Raw genomic sequence first — 16,653 nt, forward strand, 5'->3', positions numbered from 1 at the left:
TTACTAAAATGCAGTGCCTGTTTGCGTGTGGTTCTCCCAAGTGCACTCTTGCATCCTTGTCCTTACTGCTCGTGAGCCGACATCTCGTAGAAGTGGACAGCTGATGCTTTTCTGGGTGCCAGTGCCAGCGGGGTTAAAAAGGATGCAGCAAAGAGAATAGAAGCAATATTTAACCTAAGAGTGTGCTCTGCATTTTGTTTGTAAAGTAGTTGTTTAAAACTTGGTACTTCCTTTAGGAATAATTAAAACATAATTGTTGAATTCCCAGACTTTAGAAGACTTTTCATCAGCAAGTAAATGGGCCTTGGTGGGTTCTCTCGGAGAGCTCCCAGTGTTGTGTAACATTTTCCTATGAAAAAATCCTTTTTTTGTGTGGTCAAGTGACTATGGGCTTAGAGTCGGGCAGACTTGAATTCAAAGCCTGCCTCTGTCATTTTTCTGCTGCGTAATGTTGGGTGAATTATTTAATGTTTCCGAGTCCCAGTAGCCTGAGACTCTGTGTAACTCCGAGGGTAGTTGTGATGATCAGGTGAAATTCAAGTAGGTCAAGCACTCAGCCTCGCTCTTGGACCCTGTAAGGTCAGTATGTGTTCGTTTCCTTCACTTAAACCTTTTCTGTGGAATGAGTTAAGAGGGACCATTATTTTTCTAGGACTTCAGGGAAGTGCAGATCAATTGAAGGTGTACAACATTTTCAGAATGCAATTACTGTGTTTTAACGTTTTGCCTCATTTATTTGCAACATGTGTTCCTTGTCGTTTGATAGATTTGCTCTGGTGATGCTGTAGAAAGAGCTTGGGAACGGGCCTCGGGAGGTCCGGGGTCTGGTTCACCTCCTTTTCTCTTGCTAACTGGATGAATGATGTGGTGGTGTGTGTCACTTCCCGACTTTGGGTCCCGTTCCTGATCTGCAAAATGGAAGTGTTTTATGGGTTACAAGATGATTTCTGAAATGTTTGTTTCTGCACTAAGATGTGATCCTGAGAGCTGTAAAGCTGTAGGTGTCTTTGTGTGACCTGGATTTTATGGAGTGTTGAGGCTTGGGATACATTGATTGTTATAAACTTGGTTTATGTGTGTGGAGGACTTGAGGTGATTGGACATTACTAGACTAATCGCTGGTGTTTGGCTTTTCCCTTGGAAAATAGTTCTAGCTGTGAAACCTGTTTTTGAATGGAAATATACCAGAAGTGGGCACCGCTTTCCTTCCTACAGAGATATAAACACTCTTTGGTACTGTTTACATGAGGCTATCGCCATTATTTTCAGAGTCCCATGGATTTTACCTTTGCTCTTACAGACCCCTTTCCTGTCAACAGTATGGACATTCTTATTCTTAGGGTGATTTGGGGTGTGTGTGTGTGTGTAAGTTTTAAATTACCTTTAATGTTTGTTGTGCTGAACTCTGCTCAGTTGTCATTACCAAAGGAATCCGTCTCTGATCCCTGGGCTAGATCATGTTGTATGTTTACATGTTTGTTTTGTATTTTATTTCCCCCTTTCCATTGTTTGGATTATATACGTGTCTGATTTCATAATAGCTTTCTTCCCAGCTGGATTGAAAGCTCTTGGAGGGCAGCGGCCCCATCTCTTCTGCTGACTTTCATCTGTAATGTTCTGGCACATAATTGACATTCAGGACGTATTTTTTGAATACACAAATAAAGTAAAATTATTTCCCTGCACATAGTAAGTGAGCAGAAATATAATGGAAATTAAAAGCTCAAAATACTTACTAGAATTAATGACCGTAGCCTTTGCTATTACCAAGCAGTGAATTTAAAAGGAGAGGAAAGAATAATCAAGGTGGTTGCATAAATGACGTTTATTATTGTTTGTGCAAGAACAGTGAACATTCCCTAGTACAGGAAGCAACTTTTAAAAACTGCTGGCAGAGCTAAGAAGTCAGACTGTCCTTGACCCTTAGATCAAATGTCTTAGAGCCCAAGTTTCCTTAACTCTTCTTCAGTTTGGAATAAACATTTTGACACAATGAAAGATTTATTCTGTAATTTTTGGTCTTCATAAACAAAGAGCTTAACTAAGTTTGCTAAAACGGAAAACAGAAACTTTCTGAATTTTACTGGTTCCATTTTAAAAAAGTTTGTTTCCTTTCAAGTGCATAACACGTTAAAATGAGCTCAGCTGTATTAGCAGATAAACATGTTGATTCATTTGGCCCAGAGCTATTGAATGAAGCCTGGAGGGGCACAGTCTGTTCTTTCCCCCACCCAGCGGGAGAATATTTTTCTTCCTCTCCGCCCAGTTGAGGGCACGGGACTGGAATCAGTGACCCCCCCCCTCCTTATTTAAGCTTACCTGAATTGATTGGGGGCAGGGGGGGCAGGGAGAAAGGTTGGCTCACCATTTCCTTCTCCTTTCCCTTGCTTTCGTTCTTACCATTAACATACAGCATATGCTCCTGGTCCAGTGCTCCCGCTGTACTGGCTGTGTTGTGTAGTGATTTACCATCACTTGTGACTTCACAATTTCTACAAAGCCAGTGTAGAATGCTCCGTTTTGAGTTAACTCCTCTATTGTGAGTTAATTGTGATTCATTTTGAGGATGGACTTCATTTTGAAAACAAAGAGAAGTACGCCACGTCCAGTGGTGTTGGGATAATAAACTCACATGTGGTGAATTGATGTAGAGATTTTATCAGGTATATAGAGAACTTTTATAAGAAACCTAGGGTGGTGAGCCTTGGCATTTTGGAATAATACTTAGGAAATGACCAAAATATGTGGCTTTTACTGTTTTAGAAACCCTCTGAGTAATTGTTTGTTTCAGCATACATCGTGTCCTGTGTGTTTCGGCCCATGTTAGGTGCCTTCAGTGTGCAAAGATTAATAGGTTCTCTGTGTACCATTTCCCAAAGTGTACATTCTTAGTACATAGGTGTTCCTCAAAAACAGATTTCTGTCACTGAGTAAGTTTTGGGAGTACCTGGACTAAACAAAATTAAAGGCTTCTTTAGTATAGGGTAAGTGTCCATTGTGGAATTTCAAAAACTACTTATGCTTTGTAAGATTGTCCAGAATTCCTTGGCACAGTTTCTTTTTCTCACGAAACTGCTGCAGTGGGATCTGAGGGGTGGGGCAGGGGGAGAGATAGTGGCAGTGATTTGCAGGAAGATGATGATTAATGAGTCCTGGAACACTCTTTGGGACGCGGTGGACTGGTGTAGTTTTCTCATGTAGCCCCCGCCTCGGAATGATGCTTTAAGTGTCTAGCATTTGCTGCAGGGTTTGTTTATGCTTCTTAATCCCCTTTGAGGTCAGATATGGGGCTTGGGTCTTCCGACTGAATGAGTAAGCTGGACGTGGGGATTAGTAATTCATATGAAAAATGGTGCCTGTTTATTGCAAATTCAGTCTCTATTGAAGCAGACTAACCATTTCTTCCCAAACAGTTATACCTCCCAGCTTTTCTATTTGATTATACTGTTTTACCCCTTTTCTAGGCAGTCAGACACGAGACCACAGTCATTATTGACTCTTCTCTTTGTCTTACTCAACCATAGCCCCAGTGCCTGTAACTAAATACTGCTTCATTTTTCCTTCCCATTCATCAGTTTTTCCTCCAGTCCCACTGCTTTGGTTGACATGACGTAAGTGATCAGTAAATATTTGTCAAATGATGAAATCTTTCAGTCCTGAACCACTTTATGTTGCACCCTGTGACTTCACGCTGGGTTTCTGCACTGCGCCCTTGGTAGCTCACTATTGCATAGGAAAGTGGCCCAAATGTCATAACCTGGTCTTGTCTGGCACCTGTCTGCCGTTCATTCCAACCTGGCCCTCACTACTGTTTCACTTATACCATATGCTTTTTCCACTGATACTCCGGCTCACCATTGGCCATGATGTTCTTACCTTGACACTTTTTACCTGGAGACGTGTTCCTTTTTCTATTTTTTCTTTGGCCACCTATTTAATTACCTAAATCTTACCCATTAACAAAACTCACATTAAAAGCTGATACTTTCATGATCTCTCCAGCTGCAAGTGCTGCTGTTTTTCTGCACATACAACTTTTCTCTGTAAATGTCCGTCTGTACTACACTTTTGATGCTGTTTGCATGTAGTGTTATAGTTATTACTATTACTCTTACTCCCATAAAGGTTTAAGTTTCCTGAGGCGGTGTGGCATCAAGCCTGACTGCTGAAACAGATAAACCTCAAATCTCGGTGGATTAAGATCATTTGAATTTTGTTTCTTGATCAGCAGAGTCCAAAACAAGCACAGTGTCCCTGATTCTTGCTCCTTCTGTCCTGTGACTCCACTGTCATCAGCAAATGGTTCCACATGTGCTCATCTGCATGATGCTGGAAAGGGAAAGACATGTTTGGGGTGGGCCCGGCCTGAAAGTCGCGCTCCTCATTTGTCATAGTTCAGTAGCTAGACCTTTGTCAAGCGGCCACATTTGACAGCCAGGGAGACCGCAGGGCAACAAGTGACCGGGAAGAAGAGCTTTTTGTTCAGGCAGTTTTGTGAGTGCAGGAAAGCTTGCATCTGGAGTCAGACAAACCAGGATTTTAATTTCCGGCTGCAGCACCGCACCAGCCACTCGGTGTTGGACAAGTTACTCCTCCTTTCATCTGAGAGATTTAAGTAATAATGCAGATAAGATACTTGGCAGATAAGTAATTTCTCAATAAATTTCACCCGTTTTTGACATCCTTAGTGACATATCTTGACCTTTATTGCATAGGTGCATATTAAATAAATGTTAAATAACTTTAAACATGGATAGTTTTTTGTTTTGTTTTAATTTTTTGTGTTTGTTTATTTTTGAGACAGAAACAGAGCATGAGTAGGGAAGGGGCAGAGAGAGAGGGAGACACAGAATCTGAAGCAGGCTCCAGGCTCCGAGCTGTCAGCGCAGAGCCCGACGCAGGCTCAAACCCATGAACCATGAGATCATGACCTGAGCTGAAGTTGGACGCTTAACCAACTGAACCACCTAGGAGCCCCTCCCCTTTTTAAAAATATAATTTATTGTCAAATTGGCTAACATACAGTGTGTAAAGTGGCTCTTGGTTTTGGGGTACATTCCCGCGGTTCATTACTTACATACCATACCCAGTGCTCATCCCAACAAGTGCCCTCCTCAATGCCCATCACCCATTTTCCCCTCTCTCTCCACCCCGCTCGGTTTGTTCTCAGTATTTAAGAGTCTCTTATGGTTTGTCTCCCTCCCTCTCTTGTTTGCAACTATTTTTGCCCTTCCCCCATGGTCTTCTATTGTTTCTCAAGGTCCACATATGAGTGAAAACATGATATCTGTCTTTCTCTGACTGACTTCCAGTTCCATCCACGTTGCTGCAAATGGCAGGATTTTATTCTTTCTCATTGCCAAGTAGTATTCCATTGTGTATATAAACCACAGTTTTCTTTATCCATTCATCAGTTGATGAACATTTAGGCTCTTTCCATAATTTGGCTATTGTTGAAAGTGCTGCTGTAAACATTGGGGTACAGGTTGCCCCTATGCATCAGCACTCCTGTATCCCTTGGGTAAATTCTTAGCAGTGCTATTGCTGGGTCACAGGGTAGATCTATTTTTAATTTTTTGAGGAACCTCTGCACTGTTTTCCAGAGTGGCTGCACCAGTTTGCATTCCCACCAGCAGTGCAAGAGGGTTCCCGTTTCTCCACATCCTCGTCAGCATATGTTTAAACGTGGATAGTTTTAGGATTTACCTGTGTCATCACTGCTGTTCTTTCATTAATAGTATTTTGGTCGGATCTATCAGAGATCTGTTTATACCAGAAGTTACAAATTATGCTATACAGGCATACCTTGTTTTTACTGTGCTTTGCAAATAGTGTGTTTTTGTTTTGTTTTGTTTTCGTTTTTGTTTTTTTTTACAAATTGAAGGTTGTGGTAGCTTCGCACGGAGCAAGTCTGTTGACGCCATTTTTCCAATAGCATTGTCTCACTTTGTGTGTCTGTCATATTTTGGTAATTTTTGCAATATTTCAAACCTTTTCATTATTGTATGTGTTGTGGTGATTTGTGATTATGACTTGCTTGAGAGCTCAGATGACAACTAGCAATTTTTTAAGTTTATTTATTTTGAGAGAGAGGTAGAGAGAGGAGGAGCATACATGTGCATGTGGAGGAGGGGCAAAGAGAGGGGCAGAGAGAGAGAATCCCAGGCAGGCTCTGCACCGTCAGCACAGACCCGAGGGGGGCTCCATCCCACGAACCGTGAGGTCACGACCTGAGCTGAAACCAAGAATCGGATGCTTAACTGACTGAGCCACCCAGGCGCCCAGGTTAGCAATTTGTTTATAATAAGAAAGGTTTTTTTTCATTATTTTAAAAATTTAAATCCAAGTTAGTTAACGTATAGCGTAATAATGATTTCAGGATTCATAACTAGCAAGAAAGTATTTTTAAATTGAGGTATGTGCATTGCTTTTTTAGACATAATACTGTTACACACTTAATTGACTACATAGTGTAAGCATAACTTTTGTCTGCACTGGGAAACTGAAAATTTATGTGACTCACTTTATTGCAATATTAGCTTTATTGTGGTGGTCTGGAACCCAACCCACAATATCTCCAAAGTTTACCAAAGTTTATATTATTCCTGCCATTTGAGGATTTCATGCACATACTTTGAAAAGAAGAATGGATGATATTTTTGAAGAGGTTAGAAGATAAATTAGGAACACCTCCCCAGAAGTACAGTAAAAGAAAAAGATAGAAAATAGGAGAGAAGCAGCCAGGAAAATCAGAACACTGGTCCAGGAGTTTCCAACATCAGAATCATAGACCTTCAGAAAGAAAGCAGAAGAAACGGGACAGTCATTAATGAAATAAATCAAGAAGATATTCTAGAACTGAAGGACATGATGTTTTCAGATTGAAAGGGCCTGTTGAAAATTCTGAACAGTGGTTGATGATAATCCCACAACAAGGCACATTATTGTGAAATTTAAGAACTAGACCCACATATGAACAATCAGGAATCTGTGCCTTTAGAATTTTCCTCAGTAGTCGAAGCAGGAAGGAACAGAGCAGCGGTGCCTTTAAAATTCTGAAAAACAAAACAAAACAAAACAAAAGACATCTAGTTTAAGTAGTTTAACTAGACTATTAAGCTTGAGAGTAAACTAAAGATCTTTTCATCGAGGCAAATACCTCCCACAAACCCTCATGAAGCTGAGGGATATGCTCCATCAGAAGAAAGGGGTATATCAAGAAAGAGGAGGACCTAGGTGAGAGGGAAGAGGACTTGAGACCCAGCAGCGGGTGAAAGGGACACCAGGGTGATGGCCATGCAGCTGGCCCAGGGTAACCAGGCCAGACCGGAGGAAGTCAGAAGGCAGGGAGAGACTTCTTCAAGAAGAACTGATGGAAGCCTGATGTGAATGGATATATTCAAAGGGGATTTGTCAGACTGGAGAGTCTGAGGTTAATTAAGGATAAATGTATACTGTATAAACACACAGGGATAAGTGTATAGAAAACTAAGTAAATGAGAAGCCGAGCAATTATTAATTCCGAGGAAGACAAAATGTTACACAGGAAAAGAAAGGTAATTATTGTTTACTGCTTGGCTCAGTTCTGAATACCCTGTGTAGTCATAATGAAATAAACCTCCAATACTGATCTAACCAATGGATTGAGGCAATGGGGGTGGGCAGGGTGGAGGGTGGCAAGACTAGGAGACAGGGCTAAATCTTTTTATCTTCAGCAAGCAGTCGCTAGAGAATACCCCATACTGGCCAGTTCTGAAACAGAGATACAAACATTGTATATTATTTGGAGAAATGGAGGTAGATTTCCAAAACAACTGGTTAGAGACAGTTTGGGGGGAAAGAGAATGTTGGCGAAGGGGGCTGGAGACTCGTTTCCCTTAACAAACCTCGGAGATCCAGTTGACTTTTTAAAAACTCTCTGGGTGGGCACTGTTTATTCCCGAAACTCTAGATTTTGGAGAACCCGTTACCCTTAGTGGATTTTTTTTCAAGGGCTTTCGCTTCTCCCTTAAATGTTACGTTGAGTTAAAGTTTCCGTGGTGTAGAGTCGGATTTGAAACCTGTAAACCCATCTTGTCATTGCCTTCATCGTTTAGATGGTACCTACAGGTGAGGTGATGGCTGGGCGTTCTTGCTTCAGCTTCGGCCACATGAGGGGCAGCTTTCCCAGATTCTCTCTTCGTGCAGTGGTTTTGCTCAGTGTCCCACACCTCCGTCGTATTCCGTGTGTGTTTCCCTCTTCTGTGTGTTACACTCCGCCGTATTCTCAAATCCGTTCTCATGTGGACATGCCCTCTGCCCCCGTGCCCCCTTTGGTCTTCCCCGAGTTCCTGTTCCTTTGTAGCAGGAATGCTTGTGTGGGGAGAAGGCCTTTGCTCCTCTCTGAGCCCTTCCCAGAGTAGGGGTGGAGGGTGGAGACCTGGGCTGGGGAACGTGTCACCCTGTAGCCGCTCAGTGGCTTCTAATTACTTCCCCATCTCCATCCCCAGTGCTTTCTATGACTTCAGGGCCCACGAGTGGCTGGTTTACTATTTGCTTCTTGCACATTCCCCTCTTACATTCAGAGTTCTTGATTATTTGTAAAAACAAAGTTTCTAGTTACATTTTGCTACTTTAAGCACCATGGGGACTTGCTAGGTTCCCCGGAACTGATGAAATAGGCCCCCGTGGGGACCTATTCTAGGTTCCCCCGAATGATGAAAAGGCCAGGACTGGGATCTAGATCTCAGGATTGGGGCCACGCAGCAGGGAGCGCCTCTGTTTCCAAAGAAGGACGCTCAGTAGCAGAGCTCCCTGCTTTTGAAGGTTGTCCTTCTTTATTACATTAGTACCGCAGACCTGCTCTTCAGTGATAGACTTGTAAACTGGAAATTACTCCTTTTCAAGTAGTGGAGGAAAATGAGGGGGTGACTGGATTTGCAGTGCCTGGGATTTGAAATCCAGAGATGGGAGGAAAGAGGAAACATACATTGTCAGGAGGTGAAAGCATAATTTTGCTCTGTTTTGTGCTCGAATACCCCTTTTTTGAGCAGGGTTAGAGACAGCCTTAGGGGAGTACATTTCTGTGTGTTCTGGTACTAATGGAATTCAGGTCCCTTGATCAGAATCTTCCTCTGGTTTCTTTTCTTGTGCAGCATTAAACATCCAAGCAGCTTTGGATAGTTTTTAAGGCTCAGGATGATGTGGACAGAGGTGGGTTTAGCATGAAGGTAACTCAAGTTTACAGCCTCTTGCTTGTGCAGGGTATTTCCTAGGCTGGACCGAAATCTGTTAAGGCCACAAGAGTTTCCCACTGTGACTTTCTTCCCGTCACACTTCCCATCCTTTCAGGCTGCGTTGGAGGGGGCACCGGCAGTTTGGGAACCCTCAGGAGAGGGGTGTGGGATACGTTGATGTGATTTGCAGTCAGTCAGTCAGTTTTCACGGATAGTTTCGTGATTGCAAGCTGACCCCGCATAAGAACACCTCGCAGCTGGCGTTGGCACATGGTGGTGCACGGCCAGAGGCTGAATGGAGGTGTGAACTTGTCTGTGTCCTGTGGCGCCCGGTCAACACCGGAAGGATGTGGGCAATGGATGAGAAGCCAAGATGGACCATTTGCAAGTTTGCTGAATATTCTTCTAATTTTACAGCCTCTACGTGAAAGAATCGTAACAGGTTTTCACCAGTTCGATAATTTGAAATACTTACATGGCATCCCCATAGTTGTGTAGTTGAAAGAAACCTTTCTAAACTATCAATAATCAAAAATAAGTTTTCACCCTATATTCTAGATGAAAGACTAAACTATTCTCTCTAGAATTAATATAAAATTGTGCCAGGGAGCTAATGCTAAAACTATCATGTGATTTTATTTAGGGTCTGTTGATGTGGTCGACAGCTTTTAAAGATTTATAATTTGATGCGGTTTCCTTTCTCATTCCAAAGGAAAAGTCCATTAGGACCTATTTTATTTCATAGTGGTGTGTTCCTTTCCTTGAGAGAGCCTTTCCCCCAACCCTGTAAACCCTCAGCCTCCATCAGCCCTGTGTCTTTTACCCCATCCCATGTGCACACCTCATCACTCTGTGTAGTCAAGCTGTCTTTGTCTTGTTCCTCAGATGGATTTGGTTTGTTCTCGCCGCAGGACCAACTGATGCCCGTGCCTGGGACGCTCTTGCCTGGGCTTTTCAAAGAACTTTTCATTCTTTACTCCTCAGGACTGTCTTCTCAGAGTTTTTGACCACCCAGTCTAAAGTGTCCTTTTCTTCCTCCCTCATCCCTAACACATCACCTGCTTTATTTTCATAGCATTTACCAACATCTGACTTTCTGTTTCTGTTTTTATTGACTGCCTCTGCCTTTCCGAACATAAGCTCAGCAGATGAGAGCTGTTTGTTCGCTGTGGTATTCCCTGAGCCCTGGAAAGTGCCTGCACCTTAATAGGCACTCAGTGGATTATTTGTTGAATGAAAAGTTATGAGTAAGCTTGAGCTTGTATGTTTTGCTGTGTATTTGCTAGTACAGTTTCTAATATTTTTTTGGCATGTTATTTGTATATTCACTGTGGTGCTGGGTTGTCTTTATCAGTCTGTGTAAATTCCCTTTTGATTTTTTCTGCTGCAAATATTGCTTCAGTCTCTTACCTGCTGTTGGGTTGAAAATGTCCTGTTTTAGAATAGTCAGGCACACAGTGGGCACCTGGGTGGCTCACTTGGTTAAGTGTCAGACTCTTGGTTTTGGCTCAGGTCATGATCTTGCGGTTCAGGAGTTTGAGCCTTGCATTGGGCTCTGTGCTGATGATGTGGAACCTGCTTGGGATTCTCCCTCTTTCCCTTTCTCTCTGCCCCTTCCTACCCCCACTCCCCCCAAAATAAATAAATAAACTTAAGAAAAGAAAAGAATAGTCAAGCACACAGAAAAGTATAGAGGGTAATAAAATTGGTACTCAAGTACCCACCTCCTACCTCCGTCATGTCTTGCTTTTAAATCCTTCCTTTATTAGTCACGCCTTATAGAAAGGCCTGTGGTTTATGCGTCCCTCCCTCACATTGCTGCCTCCCCTTCTACCCTACTTAATCCAGAGATGTACTGAGTTCAGTGTTTAGCATTCTCATGCATTTATATTTTAAGTTTTTTCCTATGTGTAAGTGTTTGTATAAACAATATATATGTTTGACAGTAGAACTAATATGTTTTCAAGCTTTATATAAATGGTACCATATTGCATGTATCTTCTGCACCTTTTTTTTAAACGTGTTTTTTTTAAAAATGTGTTTATATTGATATCTAGAGTCCTCATTTCTTCATTTTCATTGCTGTGGTTTTGCGCGAATAAATCACACTTTACTGAACTGTTCTGTTTGTTGAGGGGCTTTTAAGTGGTTGCGGATTTTTTTCTGTACCACAAACAGTGGTGCGATGGAGGTTTCTGTAATGTATATGTGAAACTCTTCTAGGATATATTCTTGCATGGAGAAATTGCCAGGTCGCAGGGGCTGCTCAGCCTTCCCTCTGCTAGGTTTCGTATATGGTTTGCTAAAGTGGGTGTTACCGGCCCATCCCACCAGCAGTTCAGGAGACGATGTCGTTTCCTCGCCATCACTTTGTATCATCAGACATGACTGTTGTCGTTCCGATGTGCGAGGACTGTTATCTCGTGTTTAAAATTTGCATTTCTCCGGTTACTAGTGGGGTTCTGAATTTTTTTATGTGTTTATTGCTATTTAATTTCCTTGGTAAATTGCTTTTTCCCTCCTATGTCTCCACTCCCCTCTTTGTATAGGATGATTTGCCCTTTTTCTGTTGATTTGTAGAAATTCTTCAGGTATTGATATAAATAATTTATTTGAATCCCAGACATCTTTCAGTTTGTGGCTTTGTTGCATTTGCTCCAACTTCTGTTCTAGACTTTTTCATTTTGACATAGAGACATTTATTAATCTTTTCCTTTATAGTTTTGGCTTCATATTTATAGTTTTGGTATCATATTTAAGAACCTCCTTGCCTACATTGAGGTCATAACAGTAGTCTCTCTATTAATTACCTATTACTGCATAGCAAATTACCACCCGTCTCGATTTGTTTAAAACAAACAGTAACTATCTCGAATCTTCATCTGTCCCTGTGAACAGCGGAGCAGCCTGGCTGGGTGCTTCGCACCTCGTCTCTGGTCAGTTTGCAGGCCAGATGGTAGTGAGGCTGCTATCGTCTGAAGGCTCCCTAGAGCCAGAGGGCTTGCTTTTAAAGGGAGCCTGCTCCCATGGCTGGTGGTGGGTGCTGGCTGTTGGCGGGGGGGCCTCAGTGCATCTTCTTAGGTCCTTCACCAGAGCCACCTAAGTGTCCTCATGAGGTGGAGGCCTCCCTGAGTGAGTGAGGCTAGTGAGGCAGGTGGGAGAGGGAGGTGGAAAAGCCTTTTGTGATCCAGCCTTTGAAGTCACAGGCTGTGATCACAGCCTTTTTTTTTTTTTTTTTTATAAACATTAAAAAAAAAGAAAGGTGATGTACTTGAAAAAGAATCATAGGTATAATAGGATAACTGTAGATGGTTGTCATTATAATTTAACAGGAAGAGCTCAGAATCACAGAGTGGAGAATGTGCAGAAGAATGGGGTAGGGGTGGGGAGGGAAGGTTGGATACTGGAAAGAATCTAAGCTTTAGGTGAAGAGTAACCAGACTTTGTGATGTATCTTTGGGCAGGTGGAGTGCCTCTAGATAGACCCTCTCTGTGCTTAGTTGGGAGCCAGTGGAGGTCCTAGGGTTTAGAACGTGTGAGTGCCATTCTGTACAGCATGTGGAGCCATCAGGGCACAGGGACATCAGTCAGGTGGTCTGCACCTGAAAAGGGGTGTGCACGGCTCTTTTTGACTCAGTCCTGTTAAATATCCCCATGCCTCAAGCACAGCCTGCACGATCCCATCTCAGCCCTCTCTCGAGGCTTCTACAAGCCATTAGAAGGCTTTGTAGGTGGGGAGAGATCATATGGCGGGGGGGGGGCAGCAACAGGAGGGTGTGCGGATCTCTGGAGGCTGACTTGGAGGCTAGCTACCAGAGTGGCTTACATTTGCTTATAAAATGCCTAAAGTTCTTTCACATTTAGGTCTCTTTTACTCCACTTTGAGGATGGTGTGTGTGTGTGTGTGTGTGTGTGTGTGTGTGGTGTGTTAAGAAGGGGATCTAACCCTATTATTCTTCTGAAGGTATAATTTGTTCCAGTCCCATTGATTAAATGATCCATCATCGTTGTTCTGTTTCCATGTGGCTTTGTTTCTGGGCTCTCTGTACTCTTCCTTCAGCTTCTTTTTCTCTTCTTCTGCCACCTCTGCTTTACCACAAGTGCTGCTCTCTCTACCACCAAGTCTCAGACTCGTTTTGTTCTTCTTGGCTCTTCTGGTGTCCAAAGGGCCATTAAGAGAGAACTTGTTAGGTAACTCTATCGTATTTCTACGTTCCATGTAAGGTCCTGATAGGATTTTGCTTAAGAAATATAAAAATATGGCTTTTTTTTTCATTAAAAAAGTGATAATGGTTTGTAAAGATTTGTGAAATATTGGTAAATAAAAAGAAACTTAAGGGGCACCTGGGGGCTCAGTGGGTTAAACGTCCAACTCTTGATTTCAGCTCAGGTCATGATCTCATGGTTGTGAGATCGAGTTCTGCATCAAGCATCATGCTGAGTGTGGAGCCTGCTTGGGATTCTGTCTCTCTCTCTCTCTCTCTCTCTCTCTGCTCCTTCCCTGCTCTCTCTCTCTCAAAATAAATAAACATTTTTAAAAATTTTAAAAAAAGAAACTTAAAAAATGAAAAGCACCCTATCACCCACATGTCACCATTATTGTGACTAGGAATAACACTAGCAACTGTTAAAGGTTTGATATTGTAAAAGTTAAATCTGCTCTGTAATAGAGGACATCATATATTGGGGGAAAAAATAAGGATTAACGTTGTTTTTTTAAAATATTCTTGGGGCGCCTGGGTGGCTCAGTCGGTTCAGCGTCCGACTTCAGCTCAGGTCATGATCTCACGGTCCGTGAGTTCAAGCCCCGTCTTGGGCTCTGGACTGATGGCTCAGAGCCTGGAGCCTGCTTCGGATTCTGTGTCTCCCTCTTTCTCTGCCCCTCCCCCATTCATGCTCTCTCTCTGTCTCAGAAATAAAAAAATTAAAAAAATAAAATAAAATATTCTTATTATACAGTGTGCCTTCATAGATTATTAAGAAAAAGATAAATGACCCAAAAGAAAAATGGGCAAAGAATAGGAACAGGCATTTGACAGAGGAGGATGTAAAGAAGTGCATATACCTTTTCCTCAAATGTTAGTATTTTTCTACGTTTCTGTTTTCTTTTGTCTCTCTCTCTCCTCCTTCTCCTTTCCTCTCTGTCTCTTTCCTTATCCCTCTTTATATATGATATTTTAAACATATTTATGTAGAGATTTAAAAAATATATTTAGATAATTTCATTCTTTTTTGTGGCTGACTAGTATTCTACAGTATATATACACACCACCTCTTTTTTATCCATTTACCTAGCAACAGACGCTTGGGTTGCTTCCATATCTTGGCTTTGGTAAGTGATGCTGCAATAAACATAGGGTGCGTATATCTTTTAGTATTAGTGTTTTCATTTTCTTAGGGTAACTACCCAGCAGTGGAATTACTGGATCATAATACTAGTTCTGGTTTTAATTTTCTAAGGAACCTCCATACTGTTTTCCACAGTGGCTGCACCAGTTTGCATTCCCACCATCAGTGCACGAGGATTCCTTTTTCTCCATATCCTCGCCAATACTTGTTGTGTTTTGTGTTTCTGGTTTTAGCCATTCTGACAGGTAGGAGGTGATACCTCATTCTCATTACTAATTTTTAAATGCTCAAATTACCCTACATTTGGCCCATGGAAGGCCCTTTAAGTTAGCACCTATATTCTTTTGACATGTTCCTATTAATTTGAGGAGACTTGCTGACATTCTGACACAATAAGATATGCCAGGTTTATCATATCCTTTCCCTTTTCCAGCTTTAGAACCAGCCACTTCTCCACAGAGTTCTGGTTCCTTCTAGTGGATAATAGTATTATCTTTCTTATATTCTTAATTCTTTTATTTTTAATTACCTTTATTCTTCATTACTCTATTTTTGTGCTATCTCAATCCATTCTGTTTTTGCATGAGTACCACGTTGCTTTAATTATTAAGTTTTATATTTTAGTTAATTATTATTTCATTAGGTCTGTCTGCTATATATTTGACACTGGTGAGCGATCATTTTTTCTTGCTTTTATTCTAGAAACCCATAGTTCCTCTTTTGTTAACTTCTTTGATGGCTTATCTCATTCTTGTTCTGGATTATTCATCGTTGATTAGGTTTTAAAGGGTAGAGTTGCCTAGGATCCTGTCCTTTCTCTAGGGAATCAGGTACTGTCATTGCTCAGTCTACACTAGTTCCATCCCTCTGGGACAGTTTGATAATATATATGAAAATTACAAATGTGTATTTCTGCTTCTGGGAATGTCTTTCAGGTGTATTTGCATGTTTCATGAAAATGTATGTACAGGATCATTCATATGAATATTGTATGTGATAGTAAAAGATTTGGAGATTATCCACACTCATCTGAAAAGTTTATTAACCTTTTCTCCCTTGTTCTACTCCACTCTGCATGAGGCCTGATTTTCTTTATATGTGTGAACCAAAACAACCTATTGCAACAAAGTGGGAAAAATCTCAAATGTTTATTAATAGTAGATTGAGTAAATTATGATAGACCAATACAATGAATTTACACATTTGAAAATAGGAAGAATAATATTTATATGGAAAATCATGGAAAAATTACTACAATTAAAGGGGAAAAGAGCCAGGTACAGAACATATTAGATAATATATTACTTTCTGTGGGAAGGAGAGGAAATAAGATTATGTCATTGTATTTGCTTAAATTGGCATAAAGGAAGTCTGGAAGGTAAAAAATAAGAAACTAACACTTTCCCCCAGAAAGCAGGGTATGGACTGGGCAGATGACAGACGGGAGTGTGGTTTATGATTGTGGCATGTAAAGGTACTACCTGTTTAATTAGTTTTTAAAATGTTTCTAGTATAACTTAAAGCTAGTTTTGACACAGCACAAACTTACACTTGTAGTTATAAACCACTGGCCCAGCATAATGGCCCTTAACACACTATAGGAAGCCCTTTGTCTGTTCAGGTTTTTACTTTGCCATTTCTGGCTCCATATTTCACATTCCGGCAACATTGAATTTCTTGTGGTTCTTCTCACACATGGCACTGTGTCATACTTGTGCCCGTTTTGCTTATGTCATCTTCATATTCATCTTTAAGAGTCCATTTGTCATCTTCTCCACAGGCCGAGTTAGGGAATTCTCTCCGGATGCTCTGCAGATTGGTCTCTTACTGCTCTTCTCATGTCGGGTCGTCATGATCAGCTCACAGTACCTAGACACAGGCACTCAAAGATTGTTGTAACTTTTTTTTTTTTTTTTTTTTAATGTCTTTGCCCTTAGGGTCAGGGTCATCCCTGAAACAGCTGACGTAGTCTTAATGGAGGTGGACATACAGGCATGTCGCTACCATAGGACAGGCATACTAAGAGAGGCCCGAGGCAAAGTTTATTTCCAAAGGAGGTCTTTGACATGGGTCTTGAAGCGGGGCCAGA

General features: G+C 41.5%; 1 protein-coding gene and 1 long non-coding RNA gene across 4 annotated transcripts in view; one reads left to right on the top strand and one right to left on the bottom strand.

Moving 5' to 3' along the window:
- The window catches only part of AKT3 (AKT serine/threonine kinase 3), a 304,267-nt gene that overhangs the window by 43,303 nt on the left and 244,311 nt on the right, over window positions 1-16,653 (top strand). The window lies entirely within an intron of this gene.
- Window positions 710-2,421, bottom strand: LOC122236024. The gene is made up of 2 exons (XR_006214228.1): window positions 2,366-2,421; window positions 710-908 (listed from the first exon to the last, which is right to left on the bottom strand). It is a non-coding gene; the product is annotated as an uncharacterized LOC122236024 (long non-coding RNA).

This window comes from Panthera tigris, chromosome F3 (genome assembly GCF_018350195.1).
Source record: "Panthera tigris isolate Pti1 chromosome F3, P.tigris_Pti1_mat1.1, whole genome shotgun sequence".
Classification (NCBI taxonomy): Eukaryota; Metazoa; Chordata; class Mammalia; order Carnivora; family Felidae; genus Panthera; species Panthera tigris.